The following is a 23522-nucleotide window of genomic DNA, read 5'->3' as shown; positions in this document are numbered from 1 at the left end:
TGTGTTTCTTGGATGCAGCAGAATGTTGGATCCTGTTTCTGCACCCATTACATTAGTCTGTTTTTTTTATTGGAGAGTTGAGTCCATTGATGTTGATAAATAATAGTGACCAATGAACTTTAATTCCTATTATTGTGGCGTTGGTGGTGTTACTGTGATTCATTACTTGTTTTCTTTTAATTTTGGTAGGAATTATCTGTAGCCTACATTTTCTTGGGTGTAGTTGTTTTCGTTGGATTGGAGTTTTCCTTCTAGTATCTTTTGTAGGGCTGGCTTACTGTTTAGATATTGCTTCAATTTAGTTTTGTCATGGAACATTTTGTTTTCTCCATTTCTATTGATTGAAAGCTTTGCTGGGCATAGTAGTCTGGGTTGGCATCTGTGGTTCCTTAAAATCTGCATGATATCTGCCCAGGCCTTCCTCGCTTTCATAGTTTCTGATGAGAAATCTGGTGTGATTCTGAGAGGTCTACCTTTATATGTTACTTGGCCTTTTTCCCTTGCTGCTTTTAATATCTCTTTTTTGTTCTGTAGATTAAGTGTTTTAAGTATGATGTGGCATGAGGCATTTCTTTTCTGGTCTAGTCTATTTGTTGTTCTGTAGGCCTCTTGTATGTTTATGGACAGCTCTTTCTTTGGATTTGGAAATTTTTCTTCTATGATAATCTTGAAAACATTTTTGGACCTTGAAGCCTGGAATCTTCTTTTTTATCAATCTCTATTATTCTTAGATTTTGCCTTTTCATGGTGTCCTTGATTTCTTGCATGGTTTGTGTTTGGGATTTTTCTGGTTTTACTTTTTTTTGAGAGAAGTATCAATTTCTGTGAGTGTATCTTCAGCAGCAGAGATTCTCTCTTCCATCTCTTGTATTCTGTTGATGATGGTTACCTTTGTGGTTCCTGATCTTTTCTCTATGTTTTCCAGCTCCAGGATTTTCTCAGTTTGTATTTTCTTTATTGATTTTAATTCTGTTTTCAAGCCTTGCAACATTTTTCCTTCATCTGTTTGAATGTGGATTCCTGGGTCTACAAGATGGTCTCTATTTTTTTGTTTGTTTCCTCTTATATGCCACTAAATGTGCCTCTACTTATGCCTCCATTTGTTTGCCTAAATTCACCTATATTTCTTTGAGAGCTTTGTTCATTTCTTCTTTCTTTGCCTCCACTTGAGTGGCCAATTCTTTGAGAGATTTGTTCTTTTCCCCTTTAACTGTTTTTATTTGTATGGCTATTTCTCTGAGAGATTTGTTTGTTTCCTATTTATGTGCCTCTGATAACTGAATAAGCATAGCTTTAAAGTCATTTTCTTGTGTTTCTGATGAGTTGAAGTATCCATTATTTTGGGGGGTTGCCAGTGAAGTCATGAAGTCTTGATTTATGTTTCATGTGTTCTTTCACTGATCCCTGGCCATTTGGTTATCCGTAGTGTTCACTGTTTGTTCCTGGATTCTGCAGATCAGACTGGTCTTTCTCTGGAGTCTGGAGAATTCTTTAGGAAAATGAGAGAGGTCCAGTGGTTTCACTGTGTGCGTTGGTGTTTCAGCTGTACCTGTGGTAGGAAAGTCTGCAGTCGCAGAAGGACAAATGCCAGGAAGCTTGTGAGTTTGCATGTGCATGGAAGCATGCCCTGAGGGACAATGTGCTAGAGAATGTAGAGGCCTTCAGTGTGAGAGAGGGGTTCCTTGCAGTCACTGAAGGGGTTGCAGGCCCTTAAGATATAGCAAGCACTGTTGATGATTTCAGGTGCAGATTCCCTGAGTATGTCTGTGGCCTACAGGCAACTGGTATTATTCTCTACCTGAATTCTGGGAGTTATTTGCCTAAACTGGTAGATCCTCAGAGCAGGTGCTTCACTGTCCCACGAGGTCCTCTGTTTCCCCCAGTGGATGTGTGCGTGGAGGGGTCTAATGTCTAGCTGTTAGCTTAAAAGCACCCTGAATCTGGGGTTATGTAGGCACTCCAGGGTGCACTCACTCTCTAGCAGGTCAAACTGAAAAGCACAGGGGTTCCTCCTATTCTCTAACTGGCCGACCGGCTGAGTCAAATGTGGTAAGATGAGTTCAATCAGCTCAGTGGTGCTGCAGTCACTGGACTAGGGAGTCCAGCTGTGGTTGTAGAACTGGAGTGTCCAGGTGCTTGCTGGTAGGTCCTGGGGAGCCACTAAAGTGGTCCACAGACCTAGGTGGCCCAGCCACTGGTGTACCTGGGTGTTCTTGCAGATCTGCTGGACTTTGGTGGCTGTTCAGCTGGCTATCTGCCACTGAGGTGTTGGATGGTCTGTACAGTCACTGGCTGGGGACTCTGTGGAGTCAGTACTGCCGTTCACAGATGTGGGACCCAGGAAGGATCATACTGTGGATGTGGGACTTTCTGGTGGGCATGTGCTCCGAAGGCGGGAGTTCTGCAGAAGGGAGCTCTGTGGGGTAGAGCAAGAGCTCTGAGAGAGGGTGCTCAGCGGGTGGAGGTTCCTCAGACATGTTCTCAGGGGGATGCAGGATGGTGTTCAGCTGGTGGCTGAGGAGCTAGAAGCCCCACTTCTGCTGACTCGGTCCCCAGGCAGTGAGTTTTGTGCTCAGCTTACTGGTGCTGTGCGTAGGCTCTCCTGAGGAGGAGAGAGGCTCAAACAAGGGAAGTGCCCCTCTCTGTTCCTTGATAAGCACGTGCCTGATCCGATTCTATAAGTGTTCTCTGCTTCTGTGGTGTCCCCTCTCTTTCAGAAAGCCAAAATGTCTAAATTCTGGCTTTGATTGCCCCTTCACTCACCAATTTCATAGATTCATATTCTCTGCCTCTTAAAAACAATAGTGCTGATCACCAGCATCTTGGATCCCAGATAAGTATGGATCTATTTGTATCTTTCTACATGTAGACATTCAGTTAGACCAGCACCATTTGTTGAAGATGCTATCTTTTTTCCATTGTACTGGTTTGGCATCTTTGTCAAAAATCAGGTGTCCATAATTGTGTGGCTTTATTTCTGGGTGGTCCATTGATCCAGTATCTCTGGTCTCATGCTTCTTGAGTACATCAGGAGTTCATGAATTCTCTGGAAATTGCGCTTGCCATCAGCATATGCAGAAAATTCCAAAGGTAATGGTTGACAGTGGTGGGAGTTACAAGGCAGGCTCATGTTTTCTGAATTTAAAAAGGTAAGAGTATATAGAAGATGGGTATAGGAATTTCCATTGCTTACCTTTTGCAACACCCAGATCTCGTCACACTATAATGTAAATTAAATCCACATGACACTATGAATGATACGCTTCTAAGCTTGCAGACAGAAACCTGACAGAGTTTTGCTCTGAGAGGCTCTACACAGCAGTACTTCAAAACAAATGCTGAGACTCATAGTCAAACATTGGGCAATGCATAGGGAGTCTTGTGGAAAAGTGGGAGGAAAGAAAAAAAGATGTGGAGATGATAGGAGCTCCACAAGAAGAACAACAGAGCCAACAAACCATGTCTCAGAGAGGTTTGCTGAGACTGAAATGTCAACTAAGGGAACTGCACCTAGGCTCCCTACAAAGACATAGCAGATGGGTAGCTTTGGCCTCATGTGGGTCCTCTTAGGAAGGGAAGTGGGGACTGCATTAGACATGGACTCACTTGTCAGCTTTTTGATCACTTCCCCTTGGTGAGACTGCCTTGCCAGGCCACAGGGTAAAGGACATGCTCAGTCCAGATGCAACTTGATGAGCAGAGGTGGATGGGAAAGGGTAGTGAGAATGGAGAAGGGGAAGAGGGAGAGAGTGGGACTGTGAAGGGAGGATGAAAAAGTATTTGACAAAATTCAGCATCTGTTCATGTTAATATTTTGGAGCGATCAGGGATACAAGGCACATACTTAAACATAGTAAATGCAAACATCAAACTAGATGGAGAGAAACTTAAATCAATCCCACTGAAATCAGGAACAAGGCAAGGCTCCCACTCTCTCCATACTTCTTTAATAAAGCACTATATTGAAGAGATGGTGCTGGTCTAACTGGATGTATATATGTAGAAAATGCAAATAGATCCATATTTATCACCCTGCACAAAAGTAAACTCCAAATGGATCAAAGACCTCAACATAAAACCAGACACAGTACATCTCTTAGAACAAGTGGGCAAGAGTCTTGAACCCACTAGCACATGAGACAACTTCTTGAACAGAACATCAACAGCACAGCTCTTAAATCAACAATCAATGAAAGGAATCTCATGAAACTGAAAAGCTTCAGTAAAGCAAAGAATACCATAAACAGAAAAAAAAAATGACAGCCTATACACTGGGAAAGGATCTTCACCTACCCTATATCTGACAGAGGGCTACTATCCAGAATATATATAGCAGCTTTATTTATAAAAGTGAGAATCTGGAAACAATCTAGATGTCCCTCAAACTAGGAATAAATACAGAAATTGTGGTACATTTACACAATGGAATATTACTCAGCAAATAAAAACAAGAAAATCATTAAATTTGCAGGCAAATTGCTGGAACTAGAAAAGCTCATAGTGACTGAGGTAACCCAGAAGCAGAAAGATTCACATGGTATAAACTCATTTATAAATGGATATTAGCCATATTTTATAGGATAAACATACTAAAATCCACAGTCCTAAAAAAGATAAACAACAAGGAGGACCCTAGGGAAGATGTTTAATCACCTTTCAGAAAGGCAAACAGGATTGACATCAGAAGTGAGAGAAGACTGGGAACAAGACAGGAGCCTACCATAATGGACCTTGAGAGACTCTACTTAACAGGGTATCAAAGGAGATGCTTCGACTTCTAGCCAAAGTTTGGGCAGAGTGCAGGGAATATTATGGAAGAAAGGGGAGATAGAAAGGCCTGGAGAGACAGAAGCTCCATTGTAGCTCAAAAGAGCGAAAAATCCTGGGTCCGGGTGAGCCTGCAGAGACTGATATGCTAAATAAGGATCTTGCATGGAGAAGACCTAGACTCCCTGCTTAGATGTAGCCCATGGGCTTCTCAGTCTCCCTACTAAGGGTGCATGCTTCAGACATGTGAAAAGTGCGTGTATTCCTAGGACAGCATTTATCTTGGAATAGTGAAACTTATTCATGAACCGGTTGTGCCTTAATAACATTGTTAGTTCCATCTTTGATTAGCAGAGGTAAATAGATGCTCATCAAACACTGATGGAAGAACAGAGCAGAATAGAACAAACTACTTCTAGAAGGAAAAAAAGTGTGCAAAAACGAATGCCCCTTTCTTGTGTGAGGTAGGTATTATAGATATAAATAATAGGGTTTGCTAAAATAATTCTGTAGTGTTTCATATAGTACTTGGAATGGACATTTTGTATGTGCTACATGAAAGAAATCATTTTGATGTCTTGAGGAGGCAACACTCAAAAGTAATAGTCAAATTCCCTATAATTTAAGTGAAATACGTGGATTAGAAAAACATTTTATTTCCAAAACACTTTTAAAAATGGGCTAGGCCAACATCAAACTCAATGAAAAGAAACTTAAATCAATCCCACTGAAATCAGGGACAAGGCAAGGCTGCCCACTCTCTCCATACCTCTTCAACATAGTACTTGAAGTCCTAGCCAGAGCAATAAGACAACTCAAGGAGATCAAGGGGATACAAATCGGAAAGGAAGAGGTCAAAGTGTCACTATTTGCAGATGATATGATAGTATACATGAGCGACCCCAAAAATTCAACCAGAGAACTCCTCCAGCTGATAAACACCTTCAGCAAAGTGGCAGGATACAAAATCAACTCAAAAAAATCAGAAGCCCCCTGTACACCAAAGACAAAAGGGCTGAGAAAGAAATTAGGGAAACAACAACCTTCACAATAGCCACTAATAACATAAAGTACCTTGGGGTGACACTAACCAAGTAAGTGAAAAACCTGTTTGAGAAAAAACTTCAAGTCTCTGAAGAAAGAAATTGAAGAAGATCTCAGAAGATGGGAAGATTTCCTGTGCTCATGGATTGGTAGGATTAACATTGTGAAAACGGCCATCCTGCCAAAAGCAATCTACAAATTCAATGCAATTCCCATCAGAATACCAACTCAATTCTTTACAGACCTTGAAAAAAAGATTCTCAGCTTCAAATGGAGAAACAAAAAACCCAGAATCTCCAAAACAATCCTGTACAACAACAGATCATCTGGAGGTATCTCCATCCCCGATCTCAAGTTGTACTACAGAGCAATAGTAATAAAAACTGCAAAGTATTGGTATAAAAAAAAGGAGGATCGATGGAACCGCATAGAAGACCCAAAAATAAACCCACACACATATGAATACTCGATTTTTGACAAAGAATCCAAAACCATTCAATGGAAAAAAGACAGTATATTCAACAAATGGTGCTGGTCCAAATGGATGTCTACATGCAGAAAAATGAAAATAGATCCATATTTATCACCCTGCACAAAACTAAAGTCCAAGTGGATCAAAGATCTCAACATAAAACCAGATATTCTAAATCTGTTAGAAGAAAAAGTGGGGAAGAGCCTAGAACTCATTGGCACAGGAGACAACTTCATGAACAGAACACCAACAGCACAGGCTCTAAGAGCAACAATCAAATGAGATCTCATGAAACTGAAAAGCTTCTGTAAAGCAAAGGACACCGTCATCAAAACAAAACGACTGCCTACAGATTGGGAAAGAATCTTCACTAACCCTTTATCTGACAGAGGACTAATATCGAGTATATACAAAGAACTAAAGAAGCTGAAAAGCAGCAAACCAAGTAATCCAATTAAAAAATGGGGAACAGAGCTAAACAGAGAATTCTCGAAAGAGGAATATCGAATGGCAGAGAAACACCTAAAGAAATGCTCAACCTCATTTGCCATCAGGGAAATGCAAATCAAAACGACCCTGAGAGTTCACCTTACACCCATCAGAATGGCCAAGATGAAAAACTCAAGTGACAACACATGCTGGAGAGGTTGTGGTGAAAGGGGAACCCTCCTTTACTGTTGGTGGGAATGTAAACTGGTACAACCACTCTGGAAATCTATCTGGCGCTTTCTAAGACAATTAGGAATAGTGCTTCCTTAAGACCCAGCTATACCACTGCGAGGTATATACCCAAATTTTGCTCAAGTACACAAACGGGATACTTGCTCAACCATGTTTATAGCAGCTTTATTTGTAATAGTCAGAACCTGGAAACAACCCAGATGTCCATCAACGGAGGAATGAGTACAGAAATTGTGGTATTTTTACACAATGGAATACTACTCAGCAATCAAAAAGGAGGAAATTATGAAATTTGCAGGTAAATGGTGGGATCTAGAAAAGATCATTCTGAGTGAAATATCCCAGAAAGAGAAAGACAAACACGGTATATACTCACTTATATAGACCTATAAGATATGACAAACATAATGAAATCTATACACCTAAAAAAGATAATCAAGAGAGCGGACATGGGGTAAGATGATCAATCCTCATTTAGAAAGACAGATGGAATGTGCATTGAATGTATGACAGGAGTCTACTGAGCACATCTGAACGACTAACTAGCAGTGTTTTCAAAGCAGATACAAAGACTCATGATCAAACTTTAGGCAGAGTACAGGGAATCATATGAAAGAAGGGGAGTTAGTATGATGCGGAAAGGATAGGAGCTCCACAAGGACCAAATATATCTGGGCACAGGGTCTTTTCAGAGACTGACATTCAACCAAGGACCATGTATGAATATAACCTAGAACCTCTGCTCAGATATAGCCTGTGGTAGCTCAGTAACCAATTGGTTTCCCATAGTGAGGGGAACAAGGACTATTTCTAACAAGAACTCAATGACTAGCTCTTTGACCTCCCCACCCCCCAAGGGAGGAGCAGTCCTGTTAGGCTACAGAGGAGGGCTTCACAGCCAGTCCTGAAGATCCCTGATAAAACAGGATTGGATGAATGCGGAGGAGGTCCCCCCCTATCAGTGGACTTGGAAAGGGGCACGGTGGAGATGAGGGAGGGAGGGTGGGATTGAGAGGGAATGAGGGAGCAGGACAAGGCTGGGATACAGAGTTAATAAAATGTAACTGATAAGAAAAAAATAAAATTAAATAATAAAAAAATAAAAAAAATGGGCTAGGCATCAGTTGAAGTGTCACATCCTTTGATGGAAATAGGTATGGAGAAACAGAGGCAGCCCCTGAAATAGTAATCACAAGAATAGTCATAGCATTTTTCTAAGTTCTTCATCAACAAAACAAAGAAAACCGGTGATAGGTATATCAACAAAAATACAATTTCAATCACAACTACAAAATTAGAAACATTGTCACTGCTATAATTTATGTTTGTTTAACACACTGGGAGCCACATTCTGTTACAACAGGAGTAGTAGGATTGTTATAGCTGATACTCAGATGCCTAGCATCCAGGAATAAGAGAAGATTACAATGTTCATTTCCCTTTGAGCAATGCCCTGGATTCTTTACATAAAGAACAAATTCATATATTTTAACCATGGTGTGCGGTTTCAATTTTTATGCTTACTGAGCACAAAAGAAAACACACACTAGCCTAGCTGGATAAAGCAGTGGTGGCTCATGCCTTTGATCCCAGCACTCTGGAGGCAGGCACAGTGGGATCTCTGTGAGATTGAGGCCACCCTCATTTACAGAGCAAATGAGTTCTAGGACAGCCAGGGCTAAACAAGACAGAACTAAACAAACAAACAAAATCCCAGAAAACTGCAAATAACTTGGAGAATCTAATCGTTTTCTCAGTGCATTAAAATGACAACTCAGATTTCTATTCTACAAACTTCAGACCCTGAGTTAATCTGGGAAGAACATTACTTCGTGTGAAAGGTCATCTGGCACCGAGAAAAAGATATTTGAAATAAATGTCATTGCTTGACAGGATTCATTCATTACTACCTGACCTAGGACCCACGGAACAAAGAAATAAAGGAAATTACTCAATGTTAATTGAGTTGTGGAACCGTAATAGTGATTGTACATGTATAATAGAGATAAGAAGATAAGAAAAGCCTACATTGTTTAAGATAGGGTTGACAATGCAAAGACTTGTTCATTAGGTAGTAACAGAAAAAGCATTCCTAACTTAAAATCTCCAGGACAGGAGCAGTAAGTTCACTCACAAAAGGTGCTCAAGAGAAGTAAATTGACATTATTTATAAGAATTTGAAGAGACAGCATGAATGCAACCCATTGAATGAATGCCTGGCCCCTGACCTTGGGACCAAGCTGCATCTCACTTACCATGTTTTATTTTACTTGGACTCGCTTCTCATTCTAGCAAACTGCCGTTTGGAAATTTTAATTGCTAATGAAGATAATAATAGAATGCTTCCCTGAACCTGTTTCTAGCAAAGTGTAAAATTCCAAATTGGCCTACTGTTAGGATCCATGAAAGTTATAAATAGCAAATTTGGCAGAAAAGATAAATGCATTTTTCTTTCACATTTGCATATTGCTACAAAAAAGACTCAAAATAATTTTCACATATCTTCTTGTTAAGCAAATATATTTTAAAACATTATTACTGAGGAATATGGAAATAATATACACCCAATTATGCTTAGAAAAGAAGACTCAGTTTGGCAGAACACTGCGTCTAGAAGAGGTTTCCAAATTATTCTTAGCTACAATCCTGTGACATCTAATTATTCCTAAATTATCAAAGCATCCTAAACATAGGAGAAAGAATGTCCAGAAATCACTGAAGAATAAACCACTGAGGGAAGTATTACCAAAACTCTACATAAAAACGAATGTTATATTTAGTTACATTTATTCATCATTTAGTGATCATAAAGGATTGAAAATCCACTAGTAAACTATTGAAGACACAAAGACTTCAGTGAACTTTGACATGTAAATATAGAGTTTTGTGTTTATGATGCACTCCTGTTCATTAAAACTATGAAATTTAATACTACACATTATGATTGTTCTTCCACCAAGGTAGACTCTACAAATATTCTAACAATTTAGCAAGATCAAAATATTGTGGAATCTTCTTTATTCCTAATTTAGTTAAATAATTTTAATAAATTAGATCAAGCAATCCCTATAATAATAAAGAATTATACATTATATTTACGTAGCATAGGATTCTCCATTGCATACTTCTGTAATTTTAATGGTATCATCAGTAATAGTTTTTTTTTAAAAAGTCTTTTATTTTTATCTTAAGGAAAATGATAACTTGGGGTTTCAAATGTAGCTAGGTTAGAATGCTTGCTTAGAAGCCTTAATACGTGCTCTCACTGAATTCTAGGAAGTCTTTAATTTCTTTCTTTATTTCTTCCCTGACCCAGCTGTCATTGAGTAACAAGTTGTTCAGTTTCCATATGTGTGTAGGCTTTTTGATAATTCTGTTGTTGTTGAGGTCCCACTTTAGTTCATGGTGGTCTGATAGGAATTATTTTAATCTTCTTGTATCTGTTGAGTCTTGATTTGTGACTGACTATATGGTCTATTTTGGAAAAGGTTCCATGAGGTTCTGAGAAGAAAGTAAACTCTTTTGTGTTTGGGTGTAAGGTTTTGTAGGTGTCTGTTAAGTCCATTTGATTCATGGCCTTGTTAGAGATATTATTTCTTTGTTTAATTTTTGTTTTGCTGACCTGTCCTTTGTTGAGAGCTGGGATGTTGAAATATCCCACTATTAATGTGTGGGGTTTAAGTTTTATCAATATTTCTTTTACAAATGAGGGTGCCCTTGTATTTTGGGCATAGATGTTCAGAACTGTGATGTCTTCTTGGTGGAATTTTCCTCTGATGAGTATGAAGTGTCCTTCCCCATCTCTTTTGATTAATTTTGGTTGGAAGTTTATTTTATTAGATATTAGAATGGCTACTAGAGGTTGCTTCTTGGGTCCATTTGCTTAGAAAACCGTCTTCCAGCCCTTTACTCTCAGGTAATGTCTATCTTTGTGACTTAGGTGTGTTTCTTGCATGTAACAGATTTTTGGGTCTTGTTTACTCATCCTTTCTGTTAGTTTGTGTCTTTTTATTGGAAAATTGGGTTGAGAGAGATTAATGACCAGTGGCTGTTAGATCCTTTTATTTTGATGTTGGTGTGGTACTGTTTGTGTTCTTGGCTACTGTTAGTTTTGCTGTAGTAAGATTATTTATTTCCTGTGTTTTCCTGAATGTAGCTACCTTTCTTGGGTTGTATTTTTCTTTCTAATATATTTTGTAAGGCTAGATTTGCATGTAGGTATTGTTTAAATTTGTTTTTGTTGTTGAATATCTTGTTTTCTCCATCTATGATGACTGAGAGTTTTGCTGGGTATAGTAGCCTGGGCTGACATCTGTGTTCTCTTAGGGTCTGCATGATATCTGTCCTTTAGTGTATAATTCCTTCCTTTTGAGACCACTTGTAATAATGTGATATTTTCATGATACCTCTTGAAATTACATTTATTAAATGTATAAACATCTACATCTTGAAATAGCTAGGTTTCCATGAATTTTGGTTTTATTTTGCCAAGGAAAGTTAACTACGCATTCCTGGTTTTGCTAAATTTTATTTTAAATTTTTACATGAATTTATGTTTTGTGTATATGTCTATGGGTGCATACATATGGAGTTAAGGGGACAACTTGTAAGGGTCAGTTATTTTCTTTTATCTATACATATCATAAACTGAGATTGTTAAGCTTGGTGGGAAATGCCTTCATCTACTGAGGCATTTCACCAGTCTTCACCAAACGTCATCTTATCTTTTCCTGTGCATGTACTTAGAAGATAATTTTAGACAGTTTATTTTGTTGTTCAAGCCAATATAAACTTTGAGAAGGTGATGTTCAGTGTATGAGTATGTGAGTGAGTGAGTGAATGAGTGCAAGAAAACCAACCAAACAGATGAGACACAGGAAATCTTTAAGAAAGAGAAAGAAGCTAAGACTGTGCTAACAAGAAATTATTCTCACTAGAAAATGTTCTTCAAGTGAGTTTACTTTAGAGTAAATCTGCTATGTATTCAAATGTGACTATATATCCTCAAGTTCTGATCTTGCCTCTGCATTGAGCTATAGGTATGTTTTAATTAGGGTTTCTAATGCTGTGATTAAAACTCTTTGGAAAAAAAAACTTGAAGAGAACAAATGTTTATTTCATCGTACAACTCTCAGCTCATTGAGGAGGAACTCAGGATAGAACCTGAAAGCTAGAACTGAAGCAGAAGCATTGGAGGAGTGCTGCTCAGTATCTTGTTCATCCTGGCTCATTCATTTTGTTTTCTCTTATACTTGGGACCACCTGCTGAGGGATGGGGCTACCTACAGTGACATGAACTTCACACATCAGTCATTAATTAAGAAATTAACTGATAGATTTGCTTTAAAGACAATATTTTTTGTTGTTAAGAGGTATTTTTCCTAATTGTATCTTGTATCAAGTTGACAAAAACCAACCAAGGTATGTCTAAATCTCACCTTATCAATGAAGTCTACATTAAGCATTCTGTTTAACTTCATACATTTCAGGGATTTGTGATGTAGTGAAGTTATGATAGGTGCACCTGACAATGTATGAAAAACTGTGTTTATTTGCTGGCATGGTAGAAACTGGACAAGGTACTGTATGCCTGTAAACCCATCGCTTGGAAGAAAATTATACACAATCTGAGATTCACCTGTGCAGTTATATGAAAACAAAATAAGACAACAATAAACAAGACACAGAAGAGCAGTAAACAAAAATTCACAGAGACTGGGAGAGCATGTACAAGACCTAGCTCAAATTAGACAAAATCCTAGCATGGAGTAGGAGTTTAGCACAATGTCTCACCACTAGCTGAGGCACTGTCAGAATTTAATAGTACCTCAAAATAGAGAATAATTTGTCTTTAATGACCTGACCCATGGTAGGTCAACCACACTCCAGGACAGCCCACATTCCAAAGAGTAAGAAGGCAACACAAACTGGATTCACTGGGGAAAAATAAGAAAATTCAAATTTGGGAGAGTAAAAAGGTGAGCATGAGAGAGATCCCACGGTGGCAGTGACCAGTGAACACTCAGTGGGCTCCTACTGAGCATGGTGTGTGAGTAGCTGGAGCAGGTGACTATGGAACAATTGAGTGGCCATGCTGCTGACTGCAAAACAGCAGTGTCTGTGTTTCCCGGAGAACACTGGAACTATCCATCTTCCTGAAGAGGACTCCCAGGTTGTAAAGGCACATGATTCTAGGCTCTAATGCCTCAGTGCTTCCCAATTACTCACCATCCCAAAGAGTGCTCCTGAGTCCCAGAGGCACACTTCCTGAGGAGACTTACCTGAATCTCAGAGACACATGGTTCCAGGCTTCAGCCTACAACCCTACCCATCTTTACATGGAAACCAGCCAGGCCTCAGGATCATACAGGTTAAACCCATTCACACAACAGTTCACTGCCTCTAGGTCCAAATGGCACACATCCAGCAGAGTAGAGCTGCAGGCTATTTCTGGATATGCACCATCTGCCTCACGGCCCTACACACCAATCCCAAGGAGAGCTGCTGGACTTCAACCTCTGGCTCAGGGCTCTTCCTGCCTTTCTGAGAAGTCCAATGGGCACGAGAAACAACCAGCTATTACCAGGAACAAATAGATGACTAAAGGCCAGTGTACATAAGAAGAGGCAGGGCAATATGGTACCACCAGTAGGCAGCTATCATAACACAGCAAGCCCTGGATAGTCTAACACAGCTGAAACACATTAAATGACCTTAACCCTATACTTAAGAAAATGAGAAGAAACAAATAAATCCCTTACATAAATATATAAATATACAATCAAACTGCTATAGCAAATGAATAAAATTGTTAAAGACTTGAAAGTGAAAATAGAAACAATAAAGAAAACAAAAACCATGAGAATCTTGGATATGGAAAACTTAGGGAAGAGGATGGGAACTACAGAGGTAAGCATCACAAACTAGGATAATCTCAGGTATAGAACATACAATTGAAGAAACTGATAAATCTGTCAAAGAAAATATTAAGTCTAAAAAAAAAATCTTGACACAAAACATCCAAGCAATCAGAACACTATGAAAACATGAAACCAAAGAATAATAGGAATAGAAGAAAGAGAGTATTCTCAGTTCCAAGAAAATATTTTCAACAAAATCATAGAAGAAAATTTCAAAAACCTAAAGAAAGAAATGCCAATAAATATACAAGAGGTGTGCAGAACACCAAATAGATCAGACAAGAAGAGAAAATCCCTCCTAGTACATAATAAGCAAAACACTGAGTGTACAGAACAAAAAAGAATATTAAAAGCTGCAAAAAAAAGACCAAATAACATATAAAGGCAGACCTATCAGAGTCACACCTGACTTCTTAACAGAGACTCTAAAAGTAGAAGGGCCTGAGAAAATGTCTTGCAAGCCTTAAGGGAACATTGATGTCAGCTCAGACTACTATACCCAGCAACATTTTCAATCACCAAAGATGGAAAAAATATATTTCATGACAAAGCCAAATTTAAACAATATCTATGCACAAAACCAGCCCTGTAAAAGATAATAGAAGGAAAACTCCAATCCAAGAAGATTAACTACAAGAAAACACAAGAAATAAAATACTACACAACAGCAAAACCAAAAGAAAACAAACTCACAAGCATACCACCACAAACATCACAATAACTACAATCATTGGTCATTAATATCTGTCAACATCACTGGGTTCAATTCCTTAATAAAAAGAAACAGGTGACTCAGCACTGGGAATCCAGGATGGCGGTGCCAGGAGGACACTGTGTCTGAGGAGCAGGATGGCAATGTCAGTACAGCAACCAAGAGACCACACTTACCATGCAGGTCTGTACACCTGAGGTAATCTGTGGCAATTCCTTAACAACACCAAACATTCAGTGACCATACACAAAAAGATGAGGAGGCCTCCTTTAGGAAAAATCAGCTTCTGGCAAGGAGATTCTCCACACCACAGGATTCCAGGAAGCACCAGAAACTAACACTCAACAAGTAAGATAGCCCAGTGGGTAGAGGTCAGCGTAAAAGCTCAACCAGCAAAAGAAAGAGAAATATGGCATCTCCAGAACCAAGTTATCTAGGGGAAAGCAGCCCTGGACACCCCAGCATAAATGAAATTCAAGAATATGACCTAACATCTATACTTACGAAGAGGATAATAAAAGAAAAAAATGCATAAAGAACTAGAGGAAGAAAAAGTCAAACAGATTATGGCCATCCATAAAGAAACAAGGAAGATAAAGACAAACATATTATGGCTATCCTTAAAGAAATACAAGAAGTTGTAGCCAGTTTCTGGCCTTTAGTGACGAAATATTAAATCACTGAAAGAGATAAAAGAAACAGAGGATTGTTCAAATAAACAGCTGAAGAAATTGAAGGAAAATACAGTCAGATAGGTGAAGGAAATCAACAAAATGGCTCAACATCTGAAGATAAAATTGGAAAAATTAAAGAAAACACAAATGGAGGTAATTGTGGAGAAAGAGAACTTAGGGAAGAAAACAGGAACTACAGAGGTAAGCATAACCAATAGACTACAAGAGATGAAAGAAAGAATCTCAGGTGTGGAAGATACAATGGAAGAAATCAATGTATCCATGAAAGAAAATCTTAAATCTAAAAAATTCCTGACACAGACAGTCCAAGAAATCCAAGACAACATGAAAAGTCAAAACCTAAGAATAACAAGAATAGAGGAAAAAGAAGATTTCCTCATCCAAGGCCCAAAAAATATTTTCAACAAAATTATAGAAGAAAATTTCCCCAACTTAAAGGACAGGCATATAAGAATACAAGAGGACTACAGAACACCCAATAAATTAGACCAGGAAAGAAAATCCTCCTGTCACATAATAATCAAAACAGTAAGTATACAGAACAAAGAAAAAAAAATACTAAAAGCTGCAAGGGAAAAAGGTCAAGTAACATGTGATGGGAAACCCATAAAAATCACACCTGACTTCTCAAAAGAGACTATGAAAGCCAGAAATGCCTAGGCGAATATCATGGAGACTCTAAGAGAATACAGATGTCATGCCAGGCTACTATACCCAGCAAAACTCTCAGTCCTCATAGACAGAGAAAACAAGATATTCAATGACAAAAACAAATTTCAACAATACCTACCCACGAATCCAGTGTTACAGAAGATACAAGAAGGAAAAATACAACCCAAGAAAACTAACTACTTTCCAAAAAACTCAGGAAAATAATTAACCTCACTACAGAAAATCAAAAAGTACCCAAGCACACAAACACACTACCACAGCCAACATTGAAAGGATCTAACAGCAATTAGTCATTAATCTCTCTTAACATCAATGGACTCAATTCTCCAATAAAAAGACACAGACTAACAGTGAATGCATAAACAAGACCCAAATATCTATTGCATACAAGAAACACAACTAAGGTCGCACCTCGGCCTGGCTTCCTGTGTCTCGGGAGCTGCACCGGTCCCTCTTGGCAGGTCCCACACGCTCGGACCCGCCCCGGCAGCGCTGCCTCGTGCCCGAGGCACTGCGGCAGCCATCGCGCAGCCAGCCGGGAGCGCCACCGCGAGCCGGCCTTCCCCTCCGGCGTGGGAAAGGACGAGGCGCCCGGCGCGAGGCCCACCTGGCGACCCCTGCGCTCCGCCGAGCCGCGGGGCGAAAGCCGAGCCCACGTGGCGGGGATGCGCATTGGTGTCACACCCGGGCTCCACCGGCATGGCGGCCTCAGGCCTCCTCCGCGGCCGGGCTCCCTAACCTCTAGCTCTTCGGAGACTTGAAGGGCCTCCAGCCTGCAGCTCAGCCTCGCCCGCCGCCATCTGAGGAAAAGAACCAAGTGTGGGATGGTCTGTGTGCTGTGGTCTGAGTGCGGCTGCTGTGTGCTCTGAGGGGTTTCAGGCGAGTTCCAAAGTCGCAACAAGGAGATCATCCTATGATGTATGTGAAGGTGTATTCTATGAACTGAGAACTCTCTAAAGGACTTGCAACATTCCTTACATCTGTATACCTTCTTTCTGGGGTAAATTCTCTTATGCCTAGTGAGGCATGAAAAGCTGTTGAAACACATTCCAGTCTCTCTCCAGTAAACATTCTCTTATGTCTGGTTAAATCTCGCTTTTCTCAGCGCAGACCTAACTGCCTGGGGCCTGCAGCCACTGAGGCTGAGCCCCAAGTCCTTTATCGGCAAAGGCCAGCAGTACTGTGTCTCGGAGCCCCAGATTCACGCGCGGCAGCTGCACCATCCTCCCAGGGCCCGAGTCTGCTAGACGCCATACTAGCTCCGCAGGATCGCGATCACTGACGGTACGGCCCGCCCAATACCACAGTGACAGAGAATACACTATATACTCACCAAAACCAGACAGAAACGCCATACAAGCTAGACACACCAGGCGCTGGGCCTCCGAAGCTTGGAGAGCAAAGTAAAGAGACCCCAGGACTTCCCAGAAAGCATCTGGACTAGCAACCCAGTCTCCAGTTACAGCGGGACTTTCTAACCTGGCGGCGGAGCAGCACTGAGCTGGCGGGGCACATCAGCCCTCCAGTTTAAGACTAACCAGGGCCAAACCAGAGAACAGAAAGGCTGGTTACCCCGATTCCCACTGACGTGACCACCCTGAAATCTCCAGCTGCAGCAAGACCTCATAACCTGGCAGTGACAGCAGCACGGAACTGGCGGAGCACATCAAAGAAGCAGGGCCAAACCAGAGAGCAGACAGCCCAGATATGCCGATCTCTGCCAAGTGTCCTGCCTGTACAGCTAGTCCTCAGCATACGCTAAGGACACGGGACCTCTCTCAACTTCCTGAAGAATTCTCCAGACTCGAGAGAGAGACAGTACCAGTCTGATCGGCTGAATCCAAAAACAAACAGGGAAGGTCTCAGATAAGCCAATGGCCAGGGGTAGGCGAAAGAACATTTCCAACATAAATCAGGACATCATGACTTCACCAGCAAACCCCAAAATCGATGGATATTCCAATTCATCAGAAGCACAGGAAAATGACCTTAAAGCCATGCTTGCTCAATTATTTGAGGCTCATAAGGAGGAAATGAACAAATCTTTCAAAGAGATGGCCAGTAAATTGGAGGTAAAGAAAGAAGAAATAGACAAAACCCTTAAAGAAACACAGGCAAACATAGCCAAACAAATAGAGGCACAAGTAGAGAAGAAATTAGTGGCATACAAAAAGGAAATGAACAAAGAAATAGAGTCCATCGTAGAGAGACAGGAATCCAAATTCAAACACATAAAAGAAATGGTGCAAGGCATGAAAACAGAATTAGAATCAATAAAGAAAACACAAAGTGAGAAAACTCTTGAGCTGGAGAACTTGGAGAAAAGATCAGGAACCACAAAAGTAAGCATCACCAACAGAATACAAGAGATGGAAGAGAGAATCTCTGGAGCTGAAGACACACTTGCAGAAATTGATTCTTCTCTCAAAGAAAAAGTAAAATCAGAAAAATTCCAATCACAAAATATCCAAGAAATCAAGGATGCTATGAAAAGACAAAATCTAAGAATAATAGGAATTGATGAAAAAGAAGACTCCAGGCTCCAAGGTCCAGAAAATATTTTCAAAAAAATCATAGAAGAAAATTTTCCCAACTTAAAGAAAGAGATGTCCATAAATATACAAGAGGCCTACAGAACACCAAATAGACTAGACCAGAAAAGAAACACATCACGTCACATCATAGTCAAAACACTAAATCTACAGAACAAAGAAAAGATATTAAAAGCAGCAAGGGAAAAAGGCCAAGTAACATATGAAGGTAGACCTATCAGAATCACACCAGACTTCTCATCAGAAACTATGGAAGCCAGAAGGGCCTGGGCAAGCATCATGGAGACTCTAAGAGATCACAAATGTCAACCCAGACTACTATACCCCGCAAAGCTTTCAATCAACATAGATGGAGAAAACAAAATATTCCATGACAAAACTAAATTTACGCAATATCTATACAGCAAACCAACCCTACAGAAGATACTAGAAGGAAAACTCCAATCCAACGAAAACGAATTCACCCAAGAAAACAGGGCATACAGATAATATCCCAACAAAAATGAAAAGAAAATAAGCAATGAAACAAGGTAAGATCATCGAATCCATTACAAAAGGAACTAACATGCATTGGTCAATATTATCTATCAATATTAATGGACTCAACTCACCAATAAAAAGACACAGGCTAACAGAATGGTTACGGAAACAGGACCCAACATTCTGTTGCATCCAAGAAACACACCTATGCAACAAAGATAAACACTACCTCAGAGTAAAGGGCTGGAAAAATGTTTTTCAAGCAAATGGTTCCAGAAAACAAGCTGGAGTAGCCATCCTAATATCTAATAAAATAGACTTTCATCCGAAGTTAATCAAAAAAGATAAGGAGGGCCACTATATTCTCATCAAAGGAAAAATCCAACAAGAGGACATCACAATTTTGAATATCTATGCCCCAAATACAAGAGCACCTACATTCGTAAATGAAACAATATTAAAGCTTAAATCATACATTGATCCTAATACCTTAATAGTGGGAGACTTCAACACCCCACTCTCATCAAGGGACAGATCAACCAGACAGACACCAAATAGGGAAATGAAAGCACTCACAGAATCCCTAAATCAAATGGACCTAATAGATGTCTACAGATCTTTTCACCCAAACTCAAAAGAGTACACCTTCTTTTCAGCACCACATGGAACCTTCTCCAAAATAGACCATATAGTTGGTCACAAAGCAAGCCTCAACAGATACAAAAGGATTGAAATAATCCCTTGTATACTATCTGACCACCATGGACTAAAGCTGGACATCAACAACAACAGAAACAACAAAAAGCCGACACGCACATGGAAACTGAACAACTTACTACTCAATGACAGCTGGGTCAAGGAAGAAATAAAGAAAGAAATTAAAGACTTTCTAGAATTCAATGAAAATGAAGGCACAACAAACCCAAATTTATGGGACACATTGAAAGCAGTGCTCAGAGGAAAATTTATAGCACTAAGTGCCTACAAGAAGAAATCTGTAACATCACATACAAACAACTTAATGGCCCAACTGAAAAACCTAGAAAAAAAAGAAGCAGATACACCCAAGAGGAGCAGACGGCTGGAAATAATCAAACTAAGGGCAGAAATCAATCAATTAGAAACAAATAAAATTATCCAAAGAATCAATGAAACAAAAAGCTGGTTCTTTGAGAAAATCAACAAGATAGACAAACCGTTAGCCAAACTAACTAAAAAGCAGAGAGAAACCATACAAATCAGCAAAATCAGAAAGGAAAATGGGGACATAACTACAGACACTGAGGAAATCCAAACGATTATTAGGTCATACTACAAAAGCCTATATGGCACAAAATTTGAAAATCTAAATGAAATGGATAACTTTCTTGACAGATTCCATCTACCAAAATTAAGTCAAGATCAGGTAGAAAGACTGAATAGTCCTATATCTCCCAAGGAAATAGAAGCAGTCATTAACAGTCTCCCCTCCAAAAAAAGCCCTGGACCAGATGGCTTCAGCGCAGAATTCTACAAGACCTTCAAAGAAGTACTAACACCAATTCTCCACAAACGATTCCATAAAATAGAAACAGAAGGAACACTACCAAACTCATTCTATGAAGCCACAGTCACTTTGATACCTAAACCACACAAAGATCCAACAAAAAAAGAGAACTTCAGACCTATCTCTCTTATGAACATTGATGCAAAAATACTCAATAAAATACTTGCAAACCGAATCCAAGAACACATCAAAGATATCATCCACCATGACCAAGTAGGCTTCATCCCAGGAATGCAAGGGTGGTTCAACATACGGAAATCCATCAATGTAATCCACCACATAAACAAAATGAAGGAGAAAAACCACATGATCATCTCCTTAGATGCTGAAAAAGCATTTGACAAAGTCCAGCACCCATTTATGTTTAAAGTCTTGGAGAGATCAGGGATACAAGGCACATACCTAAAGATAGTAAAGGCAATATACAGCAAGCCTATAGCCAACATCAAACTCAATGGAGAGAAACTTAAATCAATCCCACTGAAATCAGGGACAAGACAAGGCTGCCCACTCTCTCCATATCTCTTTAACATTGTACTTGAAGTCCTAGCCAGAGCAATAAGACAACTAAAGGAGATCAAGGGGATACAAATCGGAAAGGAAGAGGTCAAAGTGTCACTATTTGCAGATGATATGATAGTATACATGAGCGACCCCAAAGATTCAACCAGAGAACTTCTTCAGCTGATAAACACCTTCAGCAAAGTGGCAGGATACAAAATCAACTCAAAAAAATCAGAGGCCCTCTTGTATACCAAAGACAAAAAGGCTGAGAAAGAAATTAGGGAAACAACACCCTTCACAATAGCCACTAACAACATAAAGTACCTTGGTGTGACTCTAACCAAGCAAGTGAAAGACCTATTTGAGAAAAACTTCAAGTCTTTGAAGAAAGAAATTGAAGAAGATCTCAGAAGATGGAAAGATCTCCCATGCTCATGGATTGGTAGGATTAACATTGTGAAAATGGCCATCCTGCCAAAAGCAATCTACAGATTCAATGCAATTCCCATCAAAATACCAACTCAATTCTTTACAGACCTTGAAAAAAAGATTCTCAGCTTCATATGGAGAAACAAAAAACCCAGAATCTCCAAAAGGATCCTGTACAACAACAGATCATCTGGAGGTATCTCCATTCCCGATCTCAAGCTGTACTACAGGGCAACAGTAATAAAAACTGCATGGTATTGGCATAGAAACAGAAAGGAGGATCAATGGAATCGCATAGAAGACCCAGAAATAAACCCACACACCTATGAATTCTCAATATTTGACAAAGAAGCCAAATCCATTCAATGGAAAAAAGACAGCATCTTCAACAAATGGTGCTGGACCAACTGGATGTCTACATGCAGAAAAATGAAAATAGATCCATATCTATCACCCTGCACAAAACTAAAGTCCAAGTGGATCAAGGACCTCAACATAAAACCAGATACTCTAAATCAGCTGGAAAAAAAAGTGGGAAACAGCCTAGAATTCATTGGCACAGGAGACAACTTCCTGAACAGAACACCAACAGCACAGGCTCTAAGAGCAACAATCAATAAATGGGACCTCATGAAACTGAAAAGCTTCTGTAAAGCAAAAGACACTGTCATCAAAACAAATAGACAGCCTACAGATTGGGAAAGAATCTTCACCAACCCTTTATCTGACAGAGGGCTAATATCGAGTATATATAAAGAACTAAAGAAGCAGAAAAGCAACAAACCAAGTAATCCACTTAAAAAATGGGGAACAGAGCTAAACAGAGAATTCTCGAAAGAGGAACATCGAATGGCAGAGAAACACTTAAAGAAATGCTCAACCTCATTAGCCATTAGGGAAATGCAAATCAAAACGACCCTGAGATTTCACCTTACACCCATCAGAATGGCCAAGATGAAAAACTCAAGTGATAGCACATGCTGGAGAGGTTGTGGAGAAAAGGGAACCCTCCTCCATTGCTGGTGGGAATGTAAACTGGTTCAACCACTCTGGAAGTCAATCTGGCGCTTTCTCAGACAACTAGGAGTAGTGCTACCTCAAGACCCAGCTATACCACTCCTAGGTATATACCCAAAATTTGCTCAAGTACACAACAAGGACATTTGTTCAACCATGTTCATAGCAGCTTTATTTGTAATAGCCAGAACTTGGAAACAACCCAGATGTCCATCAACGGAGGAATGGATACAGAAACTGTGGTATTTTTACACAATGGAATACTACTCAGCAATCAAAAAGGAAGAAATCATGAAATTTGCAGGCAAGTGGTGGGATCTAGAAAAGATCATTCTGAGTGAAGTATCCCAGAAGGAGAAAGACAAACTTGGTATATACTCGCTTATATAGACCTACAAGACATGATAAACATAATGAAATCTACACACCTAAAGAAGATAATCAAGAAAGTGGACACAGGCGAAGGTGATTAATCCTCATTTAGAAAGACAAATGGGATGTGCATTGAACTTATGACAGGAGTCTATCACAAAAGGCATCTGAAAGACTCTACCTAGCAGTGTTTCAAAGCAGACACTAAGACTCATAACCAAACCCTCGGCAGAGTGCAGGGAATCATATGAAAGAAGGGAAGTTAGTGTGATATGGAAAGGATAGGAGCTCCACAAGGACCAAATATATCTGGGCACAGGGTCTTTTCTGAGACTGACACTCAACCAAGGACCATCTATGGATATAACCTAGAACTTCTGCTTGGATGTGGCCTGTGGTAGCTCAGTAACCAAGTAGTTTTCCAAAGTAAGGGGAACACGGACTATTTCTAATAGGATCTCAAGGGCAGGCTGTTTGACCCCCACCCCAGGGGAGGAGCAGTCTGTTAGGCCACAGAGGAGGACTTTGCAGCCAGCCCTGAAGATACCTGATAAAACAGGGTCAGATGAAAGGGGAGGAGGTCCTCCCCTATCAGGGGACTTGGAAAGGGGCAGGGAGGAGACCAGGGAGGGAGTGTGGGGTTGGGGAGGGAATGAGGA

Source organism: Psammomys obesus, unplaced genomic scaffold (genome assembly GCF_907164565.1).
Source record: "Psammomys obesus unplaced genomic scaffold, mPsaObe1.curated_primary_1811, whole genome shotgun sequence".
NCBI classification, from domain to species: Eukaryota; Metazoa; Chordata; class Mammalia; order Rodentia; family Muridae; genus Psammomys; species Psammomys obesus.
The sequence above is the reverse complement of the archived record's forward strand: the minus strand, read 5'-3'. Positions refer to the sequence as shown.